At 34.8% G+C, this 12982-nt stretch overlaps 1 protein-coding gene across 1 annotated transcript in view; it reads right to left on the reverse strand.

Annotated features, from left to right (window-relative positions):
* KIAA0825 (KIAA0825 ortholog) overlaps positions 1-12982 on the reverse strand; it is a 391792-nt gene that overhangs the window by 368998 nt on the left and 9812 nt on the right. Inside the window, exon 2 of the mRNA XM_037032449.1 lies at positions 1034-1182. The gene's annotated coding sequence lies outside the window, so the exon portion shown is untranslated. The remainder of the gene's footprint in view (positions 1-1033; positions 1183-12982) is intronic.

A 12982-nucleotide genomic window follows, 5' to 3' on the forward strand; every position in this document is an offset into this window, starting at 1 on the left:
TGCATTTTTTAATGACCCCAAACCAAAGGAAATGTGGAAACCTATTTGAAAAGCTGACATTAAGGTTGTGACACCAACCAAAACAACAAGAAAATTTAAAATTAAACTGACACACAATCCCCAAATCAGCGCGTTACACTCCTAATTTAAAAAATAGTTACTATGTGAAATTGTGATGGCATGTCAGCTTCTGCTTTGAAACTCCTGAATATTGTCATTTGGTGTTTGTGTCACAACCTCAATATTATTTAAATATATTTTTAAATATCTATTATTTAAAAAATATCTTTGAATTGAAGATACTCGAGGTTGATACTTTGAGGTTGCTTTGAAGAAGGCAACCTCAAAGCACTCTATTCCCAGAGTGCCACTTTTATCAGAAGTGGTGCATAAAATATTCGCTGTTGATAAATCTAATTCATTAAAAGGTGAGATGGATGCATTTTAAAATAACTGGCTGGCATCATTATCTGCAGTGCCTTTTATAAATTATTCCTCTTTCCCTTTTGACTGAACTTGTCACAGTTCCCTCTCAGGGTCTGAGTGTTAGGCCTTATAGTCAATGCTTCCAACATGTTTAGACAAGTCATAAGTTAAACAAGCAGTGGTACTTTATTTTCTAGAAATGAGAAAGGGTTGCAGAAATAGTTACAGGTTATTTCATTCAATTCATTGATTTTTAACTAAAGACATGCAAAGAGAGTTAGTGGTGGTTTCATCTCACACAAAGGATTTAAAAATAAAACTATACTGCTGGGGTAAAGGAAGAATGTCAAAGAAAGAAACAAAGAGAGACGCTGGCAGCCCTGCTGCACTGTTGCACAGACTTAGTTTAAAATTGAATTGTGCTTCCCCTGACATGGGAGATCAGGTACATCACGAGGCTGACAGCTGGCTAGCAAGCTAACTTCCTAAGGGAAAATGTGAACTGTATTTCTCTTAGAGGCCAAAGGAATAGAATTGCAGAAGCCTTCAAGGAAATGAAGTTGGCAGAGTACAAATTATTCAGAACATGAAGGAAAACATTTCTTACCTAATTTTGTTTCAGAAGATGCTAAGAACGAGCTGGTCTTCTAATCCTAAGTAAGTGGAAATTATTTCCTTCCGATTTGTCAGTAAAAGCTGCCCTTTCTTTATGATTTTTGGCAGAGCACGTTTTTTTCCAAAATATACAAAATGTACCTATAAAATAATTAGATAAAACTTCATTAGTGCCACAATAGAGGGGTCATAGTCACAACATTAGTTCTCCACATAGGTAATGGCAATACTCTCATTAGGTTATGACATACAGCCTCAATCCAAGAGATGCTGAAGATACAAAAAGACACGCTCAAGTTGGAGAACCTCAGAAAAGCTTATTAACAAGATGATCCGCAGCTTACAAGTACATGGGTAACAAAGGCTCCTAGGAAAAGAAATATTCAAATATTTTCATTGACTTTTCAAATGTTTCTAGAGAAATGCAGATCACAGAGAATAAGGGAGGGCTGCACAATATAGAGCAAGCAGTTAGTTGCCCCATAACAGTGTATTAAAACCATCTTTTCCCCACTTTTCTGGGTTTTGTTAAAACAGATTCTGACTCAGTTGATCTGGGGTTAAGGCCTGAGATTCTGTATTTCTACCAAGCTCCCAGGTAATGCTACCAATGCTGTGGGTCGGTCCACAGGACACACTTTCACTAGTGAGTTTCCACCAGTCTATTCGTCTTTTCCTGCACCAAAGTACACTGCTGTTATTTTTAGCTATTGACCCTTTGTCTTTCCATATAATTTTAGAATCTTTTGTAAAGTATTTTCTCTTTCTCATCAATATAGGCAGAAATTTGACTGAGATTTCATTAAATTAAGAATCCATAAAACGTTGACTTTTACAAGTCATGCGTATTTTATATCCTTCTACTTATTGAGGTCTTACTGACTACACAACAATGCTTCCCTGTCTTCCCCATGGGAGTTTTGTACATCTCATTATGTTAGATGTTTTCCTATGTATCTCATAATTTTTAATGTTAGTTTAAATAGTATCTCTCTACTAAAGCTTTTTCCATTTTTGTCTATAAATATATTTGTATAATTTTATCTATTGATGTTTTATACAGGATATTTGCTAAACTCTGTTACTTTTTCTGTAGTTTTACATTATGTACAAATAATTAGTTTCACCTCATTCCCAAAATTATACTTCTTATTCACCTGGCCTTACTAAAAGAAAAAACAATGAAGCAATAAACATACAATCTCATAGAAAAGAATACTTTGTTATCTACAATCAGCCAAAATGAGTTTTTGGTTAGGCAGGCCTAGGTTGACTAGAAAACTGATGTGAAGAAGATTTTGTGTTTCTGTTGACATTTATTCATCGTCCTCATATTTTTGGCTTTTATTTGGTGCCTGACATACAAGAGCTTTAATGTTACTAATATCTACTATCCCAAGTTGATTCCCAATTTATATTTCATCAGCTACAGATACGAATCCGCATGGACGACTTTTAGCATTTGTGAAATAATTCTGAACAAAAGGGGAAACAGAGGAATTATTATTACAAGGGATGTGGTTCACTTCCACTTAAGAACTAAGGTGGAGATGCCAACGAGGGGAAGCCATTTTAAAGGTACAATACATAGCCTAACTCCACAGCTAAAATCACATGGTTTCTTTTTGGAAAACTCATAAATACCTAAAATTACTTTCTTCATGACAATGTCAGTCTGCTCTAGGGTGAATTGTTCTTCCTAAGAGCTCTCCTTCAAACAGCTTGATCAGAGGAAAAAATTAGCACCTACTGATGCACAAACAGTCAATGTTAATTAACACTGTTACCTGAGGAAAGGTAAATATACATGATGGTGGGATGGTGGAAAGGGTAAAGGAAAAAAAGGAGGCATTAACTAAAATAATAACCATTATAGTAATTGTAAAAACACAGTAAACTGTTTCATTAAAAATGAGTTCACAATTGACTACAAACAATAATTACGAAGAAGTAGGGCAATGTAGAACATACTTAACTGGAGAAGTAAAAACAGAACCCAAGACAGCAGGTATATACTTCATCGCAACTATTTAAAAACATGTGCACAAGCCCTGGCTGGTGTGGTTCAGTGGATTGAGTGCTGCCACCCTGAGAACCAAAAGCTCACCAGTTCAATTCCCGGTCAGGGCACATGTCTGGATTGAAGGCCAGGTCTCCAGTAGGGGGCTCGCCAGACGCAACCACACATAGACGTTTCCCTCTCTTTCTCCCTCCCTTTCCCTCTTTCTAAAAATACATAAATTAAAAATCTTTTCAAAATACGTGCACAAAATTTTTCATTAGAAACATCAATCAGTGTGTGTATTTCTCCATCTCCCTCCAGAGATCCCCTTAAAAAGATCATAAAAGCGTATATTGGGGTGAAGGGAGAGGATGTAAACCCATTAACAGTGAAGATAATGAGCAAGCTCTCCCTATAAATTTGTACAAGGCAAGACAGATGTATAAACATTCACAAGAAAAATAGCAGGAAAAGCCAAATTACAGAATGTCTGCACAGAGTACTGCAATGAAGGGAATAAACCAGATACCCCTGGCAGAAGTGTGGAGTAAGAAGTGGGGCTAAAATATGCAGTCAATTGAAGATTTGTCCAAGAAACACTGAATCTCCCTCCCCTATCTTTTTGTGCAAGGAATTGCTTTCTTTTTATCTGTAGTCAAATATCTGACTGTGAATAAGAAAAAAAACATAAGTAAACGAGAGAAGTGTTGTGTTTGAGGAAATGAATTGTCTAGAAAAGTAGAAAACAGAGTGCAGATCTGAGTGCTCTCAAAAAGAAGTTGGCCTCATTCCGGCCTTTAGTTGACTTCCAGTAAACTAATGGTTCCCCATCTAGTCACTCTAAAGCAAACCATGTAAGTCAAATCAGTACCATTCAAATATAATTTCCAAGCAGCTTTTTTATTTTTTTATTTTCCAATATGAATGCACAGCCAAGGACCACTGGGCATTTGAAAAAAATCTTTTTTTTCACATTTGAGATCAATGTAAAACAAAAATTTACCCCCCAAAAAAATAGAGATAAATCAGTGAATAGAACATATAAAATTTTCATCATCCTGAGAGAATAAAGGAAAAAAATGTATACACAACACAAGACCAGAAACAGGACTTTCAGGTACGGCTGATTTTGATCAGCAAATACCCTTCCAAAAAAGAAACTTAGAGCTAGACAAAATTGACAAATACAACTATTTTGGTGTTCTGGAAATTGAACACCAAAGGAATGTAACAATTTGAGAAACATTTACATTGGAAAAATTGCTCATCTTCAGGTAAGAACACTAGGACCCTGTGGCATTCTGGTCTGGAGCTACTCTTATTACTATCAATCACAGCTCAGACTGTACAGAGGTCCTTCCAGGGTGGGGAAGATCACAGGACTGGGAATTTCTCTACTGTGGTCAAAGGGTGGTCACCTGTGTTTGAGTGGTAGGTGATGTCTAACTCAGCAGTGTCTCAGTGGAAGTGATAACCTTAGGAGTAGGCAAGCAGGGAGAGCCAAACAGGTCTATTAGTCCAAAATCACTGTCAAAATTGGGGCAAGAATATTCTTGGCTAAGGCTAAGTATGTGCAATGGAGACTAAAAACAAACAAAACTAGCCACACATTCCTGAGGCTGAATAATCACATGCACAGAGGAAATGTGAAAGTGCCCAGCAGAAACACAGAAGCAGGGACACAATGGAAGATGAGAGATGACTTACTGACGTCAAATGTTTAGGCACAACCACTGCCCAAGCATGGGCTTACCATTTAAGCTACACAGACACAGGGGCAAGTCCCAGAGAGCCAAATGTAAAATTCAAAACAAGAATATTAAAATAAAACCCCAGATATATCAGTGGCCATACATTACAGAGGAGATTGATGCCAACGTAAATTAAGTTTAGCCAAATTACTAAAAAATAAACCAGCAAATAAACAAATCAACAAGAACAACATTCAGAGATTACAAAATCAAAATCCAGAGCTGCTACTATATATGTTCTAAAATATCCAGTTTTTAAAAAGAACTCATGAGGCATGAAATATGAAAAGAAAAACAGTCAACAGCAACATTTTGAGTGTCCTTAGATGTTGGATTTAAACAAAGTCTTTAAAGCAGCTACTATAAATACACTCAAAGAACCAAAGACATGCATATTTAACCATCTTTAATTCACCAATTCTTTCTACAGGTCATTTTGAATCTGCTCTCAAGGCCCTCTAGTGAATTTTCTTTTTATGTATTGGACTTTTTAACTTCAAAATTTCCATTTTGCTCAATAATATTGAGAATCCTTTTTTAATTCATTGTCTTACTTTCCTTTTATTTCTTAACACAAACTACTCAATTTGGAAAGACAGAGAGAAAAAAGAATTTTTAAAAAATGAGCAAAAACTGCCCTGTCTGGTGTAGCTCAGTGGATTGAGCACGGGCCTTCAAACCAAAGGATTGCGCTTAATTCCCAGTCAGGGCACATGCCTGGGTTGCAGGCCAGTTCCCAGCACAGGACACACAACAGACAACCATACGCTGATGTTTCTCTCCTTCTCTCCTTCCCTTCCCCTCTAAAGAGAAATAAATAAAATCTTTAAAAAAATGAGCAAAAACTCATTGGCATATGGGACAATCATAACCATATATTAGCATTCCAGAAGGAGACAGAGTAATAAGTAGAAAAATACATATATGAAGAAATAAGGGGCAAAAACATATCAAATTAGATGAAAAGCAATAATCTGCTCATCAAAGACATTCAAAGGACCCCAAGTAGGACAAATATGAAGAGACAGATATCTAGACATAACACAATCAAACTATTAAAAGACAAAGACAAAGAAACTAAAAGCAGCAAGAGAAAAGTAACTCATCACATAAAGGTAAGCATCGATGAAACAATGGAGGCCGGAAGTCAGTGGAATGAAATACTCAAAGTGCTGGAAAAAAATTGCCCACCAAATATTCTGTATCAAGAATAGTTATACTTTAAATTGAAGGCAAATTAAAGCCATCCCTTTTAAAGCTGAAGATAAAATAAAGATTGAGAATTTGTTACTAGCAGAGCAGTCTGTAATAATAAACGAAATTTTCAAGCTAAAAGAAAAATAACATCAGATGGTAAAATTGTGGGTTAATATGAAAGACTGTGAAACATTATTTCATTGATTTTTTTTAAAAAGGCATAGATTGTATAAAGTTGTAAGTATTAAAAATATATTATTTACTTTATAACATGTAGAGATATAATACATATGACAATAGCAGAAAGGGAAAGAAGGAATAGAACTACATTAGAACAAATTTCTACATTTTGTCACAGGTAAGTTGATATTAACTGGACTGTATTTAGTTTGTTGTGGTAAATTAAAATGTAGACTGTATTCTCCAGACCAAACACTTAGAAGATAATTTTTTCAAAAGTAAAGTTGCACTACAAATTTAAACGTGCATACACTAAAAATAATTATTTAATACAAAAGAGGACAGTGAAGGTAGAAAGGGGAATAAAAAAGCTAGGAGTTATATAAAAATGAACCATAACGGGAAATGGAAGTCTTACCACATCAATAAGCACATTAAAATGTGAATGGTCTAAATATCTCAACCAAAAGCAGACACTGTCAAACTACATAAAGAAAGCAAGATCCAATTAAATCAATAGCAAAAATAAATCCTGGAAAACCTCCAACATTTGGAAGTTAAAAAGCATGCTTCTAAATAACAATGTCAAAAAAAGAAATCACAAGAGATATTAGAAAATATTTTTTACTGAATGATAGTGAAAATACAGCACCTCACATTTTATGGGATACATAAAAAGCAGTGTTTAAAAGGCGATCTATAATTCCACCTATATCAGAACCGAAGATCACAAATAGATATCATAACATTAAAGCACTAGAAAAAGGAGAGTAACCACATCCAAAGCAAGAAGAGGAGTAACACAAAAGATTATAGGTGAAACAAGATAGAAAAAAATAGAGAAAATAAAATCAAAACTTGGTTCTTTGAAAACATCAAGAAAATAGCAAACCTTTAGCTAGATTGATCAAGAATAAGATACAAATTACCAAAATAATGAAAAAATGCCACTATTGACCATACAGAAATTCAAGGATTCTAAGACAACACAATGAACAACTTTATAGACATTTTCTTTAGAAAGACATAAATGACTAAAACTGACTGAAGAAATTTGAAAATGGCAGTGGATTGAGCACTGGCCTGTAAAGCAAAGAGTCGCTGGTTCGATTCCCAGTTAGGGAACACGCCTGGATTGCAGGCCAGGTCTGCAGTAGGGGATACATAAGAGGCAACCACACAATGATGTTTCTCTCCCATGCTTTCTCCTTCCCTTCCCATCTCTCTAAAAGTAAATAAAGTATTTTAAAAAAAGGAAATTTGAAAATGGAATAGACCTAAAACAAGTAAAAAAATCAAAATACTAATTCAAAAATTTTCCCATAAGGAAAAGTTACAAGAGCTACACTGCTGAATTCCATGAAATAATACTAACATTTCAGACACCTTCAGAAAACAAAGGAAAGAAAGCTTCCTAACTCATTCAATGACAGTATTACCTCAATAAGAAAGCCAAACAAACACAACACAAGAACATAAAATTGCAGGTTAACTGCCTATATTAAAGAAGATCTAAAATCAATATGTTAAAACCTTCACCCTTAAGAAACCAGAAGAAAGAAGGGCAAACAAAACCCAAAGCAAGCAGAAGAAAGGAAACAACAAATATTAGACTGGGAATAAATAAAAAGGATAGAAAGCCAACAGAAAAAAATGAATGAAACTAAAGTTGATACTTTGAAAACATGTTCAAATGACAAATCTTTAGCTCAATTAACTAAAATTAGGAATGAAAGAGGGTACATTATTACTGACTTACAGAAATAACGATGAAGGGATACTAAAAGCAAATGTTTATCATTAAATTATATAATCTAGATCAGGGGTGTCAAACTCATTTTCACCAGGGGTCGCATCAGCCTTGCAGTTGCCTTCAAAGGTCTGAAATAATTTTAGGACTGTATAAATGTAACTACTCCTTAATTGTTTAGGACTTGAAATTACATTCGGCCCTTTGAAGGCAAGTGCAAGGCTGATGTAGCCCCTGGTGAAAATGAGTTTGACGCCCCTGATCTAGATGAATAAATTCCTAGAAAGACACAAAGTACTGACAAGAGTCAGGAAAATTTAAAAAAATATGAGTAGACCCTTAACAAGTAAGCAGACTAAATTAATAATTGAAAACTTTCCCAGCAACAGAAGCCCAGGGCCAAATGGCTTCACTGGCTGGTGAGTTCTACCAAAAACTTAAAGAAGAATGAACACCAATGCTTCACAGATTGTTCAAAAACGAACAGAGCAGGAGGGAACACTTTCTAACACATTTTCTGGGGCCAGTATCACCCTGATACCAAAATGAGACAAAGACATTACAAGAAAACTGTAGACCAATGTCTCTAGAAATGTGGAAGCAACATACTCAAAATATTAGCAAATAAATAAAGACTTATATACCACACCTAAGTATAATTTATTCACAATGGTAGGGTTGAACCTACACAGGAAAGTGAGTCAATGTAATACATCTTGTTAATATAATAAAGGACAAAAACTACATAATAATCTAAATATATGCAGAGAAGAATGTGTTAAATTCCAATACCTATTAACGATAAAAGCACTCAACAAACTAGGAATAGAAGGGAACCTCTTAAACCTGATAAAGGACATCTATAAAAACCCACAGCTGAGTTCATTCTTAATAGTAAAAGATTGAAAGCTTTTCTCTTAAGATTAGGAACAGGAACAACAATGTCTTTTAGCATTTCTATTTAACATTTTATTGGAATTTCTTGTTAGGACAATTAGGCAAAAGTAGTACATAGAAGGCATCCAGACTGGAAAGGGAGAAGTATCTACTTATAGATGACAATATCTTGTACGGAGAAAATCCTAAAGGATTCTAAAACAAAAACCTCAAACTATTGGAGCTAATAAGTACATTCAACAAAGTTTGCAGGATATAAGATTAACAAACAAAAATCAATTATATTTCTATATGCTAGCAATTAACAACTTGAAAATAAAGTTAGGAAAATAATTTCATTTATAATAGCACCAAATAGAAGAAAATATTTAAGAAAAAAAATAACAAAAAACACTGTAAGGCCTGTTCATTGCAAACTACAAAACATCTTTGAAAGAAACTGAATTGCCCTGGCTGGTGTAGTGCAGTGGATTGAGCGCGGGCCTGCAAACCAGAGTATGTATCATGGTTCGATTCCCAGTCAGGGTACATGCCTGGGTTGCAGGCCAGTTCCCAGCAGGGGACTCATGAGAGGCAACCACGCATTGATATTTCTCTCCTTCCCTTCCCCTCTAAAGGTAAATAAATGAAATATATTTTAAAAAAAGAAACTGAATTAGACCTAAATAAATGAAAAGTCATGCTTATGTATTGCAAGATTTACTATTGTTAAACTGGCAATATTTCCCAAATTAATCTACAGATTCAATGCAATCCCTATCAAAATCCCACTGCCTATTTTGCAAAAATTCACAAATTGATCTTAAAATCCATATGGAAGTACAAGGATGCAGAATAACCAAGACATCTTTAAAAAGAACAACACTAGAGAACTCACATTTCCCATGTTCAAAACTTATTACAGAATGACAGTAATCAAGGCTGTGAGACACGACAGGCATAGGGTGAGCATGTAATCAATGCACTGGAACTCAGAGTCCAGAAACACAGCCATACAATATCCAACTGATTTCTGGCAAGGGTTTCAAGAAAATTCAATGGAGAAATATTACCGTTTTCAAGAAATGTTACTGAGACAACTGGACAGCAACAGGCAACAAAATGAAGTCAGACTCCGTCAAAAGATGTTCAAAAATTAATTCAGACTTGATCAAGGACCTAAATATAAATGCTAAAATATATAAAATTCTTAAAAGAAATTATAGGTGTAATCTTCTTGACTGAGATAAATACAAATTGAGAGCACCTGAGATACAACTTCATAGCTCACCAGAATAGCTAAAGATAAAAGATAGACAATAACAAGTGTTGGGGCAGGTATGGAAAAAATGAAGCCCCCAACACTGCCCAAGGGAAATGTCTCTCCCCTGCCCTGTCAGTGAAGACATTTCCTTAATAGCACTTTGCATTTTGTAGTTAGTTTTGTGATCTCTCCAACTAAACTGAAAGTACATGAAGACAGTTACTAGGTTTCTTTCCTTCCCTTGAGGATATGATCAGTTAGGGTACTAATCATTCTAAGGTATCTGCAATCACTGATTTATTTACCTCTTTCAATCACTAGATTATAATCTTCTTAAAACATGGACTGTTTCTTCTTTATTTTTGCATCCCAGAACCCAAACTACGGGTTGACACAGAGAAAGTATGCAGAAGAAGTTACATAAGAGATCTCAATGTGTGGTACACAGCTCCCTGGTGGAGCCTCAGTATTCTTTCAGGGGGTTCTCAAGGTCAATATTATTTTCATAATAAGACCATTATATGACATTGAGCCGGACATTCACTAGGTTGACATTTGTACTAATAGTGCAAAAGCGATGATGCCCTAGCACAAAGTGGGGTCTCCCAAACAATATTAGTCATATTAGTTTTCTTCTGCTGTTGTAAAAAGTTACCACAAATTTATTATCTCACAGTTCTCCCCGTCATAAGTCTGAATTGGGTCTCACTAGGCTAAAACCAATGACTGGCAGGGCTGCATTCTTTTCTGGAGGCTCTTAGAAGAATCCACTGCTTCCTTCCATTTTCTAGCTTTTAGAAGCTGCTCTCATTCCTTGGATCCCGGCCCACTTCCCCCATTTTCCAGCTAGCTATATGGGTGGAGTCCTTCTCACATGGAATCACTCTGAATTCCTCTTCAGTCTTCTACCATTTTTGAGAATCTCTATGATTACACTGAACCCTTTTGGATAATCCAGGATAAACTATTTTAAGGTAAACCAATTAACAACTTTAATTTTCTTTTCCATATAATGTAACATTCACAGGTGCCAGGAAGTTGAATGTAGGCATCTTTAAGGGGTCGTATTTTTTCACTGCCACACAGTTGCAATAAAAAAGAATGCCAGGTTCATTTAACGATCAGAGAGTAAAAATTATTAATTCTATTAACCTTTTAAGTATACCACAGATTTTCTCAAAATCAACCAAGTTGGACTGTCATTTCAAGGAAAATATTAGACAGTGTTGTTAATGATAACATTAGAGCTTTCAAAGCAAAAATTAAAACTTTGGAAAATTCATATATTGTCATATGGACAGTTTCCCAGTATTTTAAGATCTTCCTAAGGAGACTGCTGCTGCTATTAACATGTAATTTTTTGATACTGTATAACAAAATGAATTAAGATTCAAAAGACCAGCATACCTCAATGAGTCATTTTTTTCCCAGTATGGCGTATGCATTATGTGACAAAATCATGAGTTTGTAAAGATTCATTCAAAGTTCAAGACAGACCAAGGGATTTTAAAGTAACAGAGCACAAAAAGTTCATTGGTATGATCTCAGAGTCCACATTGTAATTAAACTTTAAGAAGTTATCACTTGTTACTGTTCTGGTGAAAAGGACATTGAAATACTCCTTTCTTTTCCAATCACATGTCTGTATGAGGTTGGATTTTGTTCACTTTAACCTAAACATACTGTAACAGACTGAAGACAGCAACAAATCTGAATTCAGCTCTCTTCTATTGAGCCGGACATTGAAGAGTTGCAAAAATACAAAATAATGCTATTCTCCCATTATAATTTTTGTTTTGGAAAAATATATAGTTTTTAAAAAATACTTATGTTACTATGCATGGCTTTATTATTGAATTAAATCTTTTAAAAATAATCAATTTTAATTTATAATAAATAAAAGTATAATTATATACATAAAAACTCCTTGGTGTCATTAATAATTTTTAAGTGTAAAGGACTCTGGAAACTGAATGTTTGAGAACTGCTGAGTTAACTAAATGAGAAAACCCCAGAAAGAGTTTAAGTTACCAGATAAACCTAATCAAAACAATGAGCACAGCCAGCCTCAGTGATACCAGGGTGCAGCAGGCAACACAAAAACTGAGCCTAGGAAGAGAGGTCCTTTTGTAAATAGTCCTTTTTGAAACTCTTCCCCAGTCAAATCTCTGAATAGTAGGGGACAGAGGTCACCATTGCTAAATTGCTCATAGGCATTTTTAAGGCAGGTATGAATATGTGCTAGAAAATGAAAGAATCATACATATTTCTAATTATAAATGAATAAATTATGTGATTTTACACAAAACTTGCATTTTAAAAATGAAAAATATTTGGTGAACTGAAGCCTAAAACTGTAAACAAAATGGGTAAAGAATGTCTTAACAATGAAGCACAAAATGATATTCACTGGTATTAGTAAAAATTAAAACCTTATCAATATAATGAGCCTCAAAAAGAACTTCCTTCACTCCTCAGTTAAATCACGAAGACTCCGGTCTTAAACTGTTGCATTAGCTGTGTTCCTCCCACCCCCAAAAAATGGACTGTGAATTCAGCACAGCTGCTGAATGCTAGAAACCACCTCCCTCACACTTAGTGGTCAGAGTCAAGGAAGAGTTCTTCTCAGTAGATCTTTGAAAAAAATAATGAAAATGACAGAAAAAAAAACACCTATCATATTAACCAGCTGGAAAACAGTAACTGTAAGTAAAGCAAACAAAAAGCCTCTTCTTAAAAATAGGCAGCATTTTCCTGGAAGCATGATAAAAAAGAAAGCTCTAAAGTTGCATTCTTAAGACCTAACTTCTGGTTCAANTTAACAATGAAGCACAAAATGATATTCACTGGTATTAGTAAAAATTAAAACCTTATCAATATAATGAGCCTCAAAAAGAACTTCCTTCACTCCTCAGTTAAAT

The sequence above is a fragment of the Sturnira hondurensis genome, unplaced genomic scaffold, assembly GCF_014824575.4.
Source record: "Sturnira hondurensis isolate 20B ecotype Veracruz unplaced genomic scaffold, ASM1482457v3 Scaffold0021354, whole genome shotgun sequence".
In the NCBI taxonomy this organism is placed as follows: Eukaryota; Metazoa; Chordata; class Mammalia; order Chiroptera; family Phyllostomidae; genus Sturnira; species Sturnira hondurensis.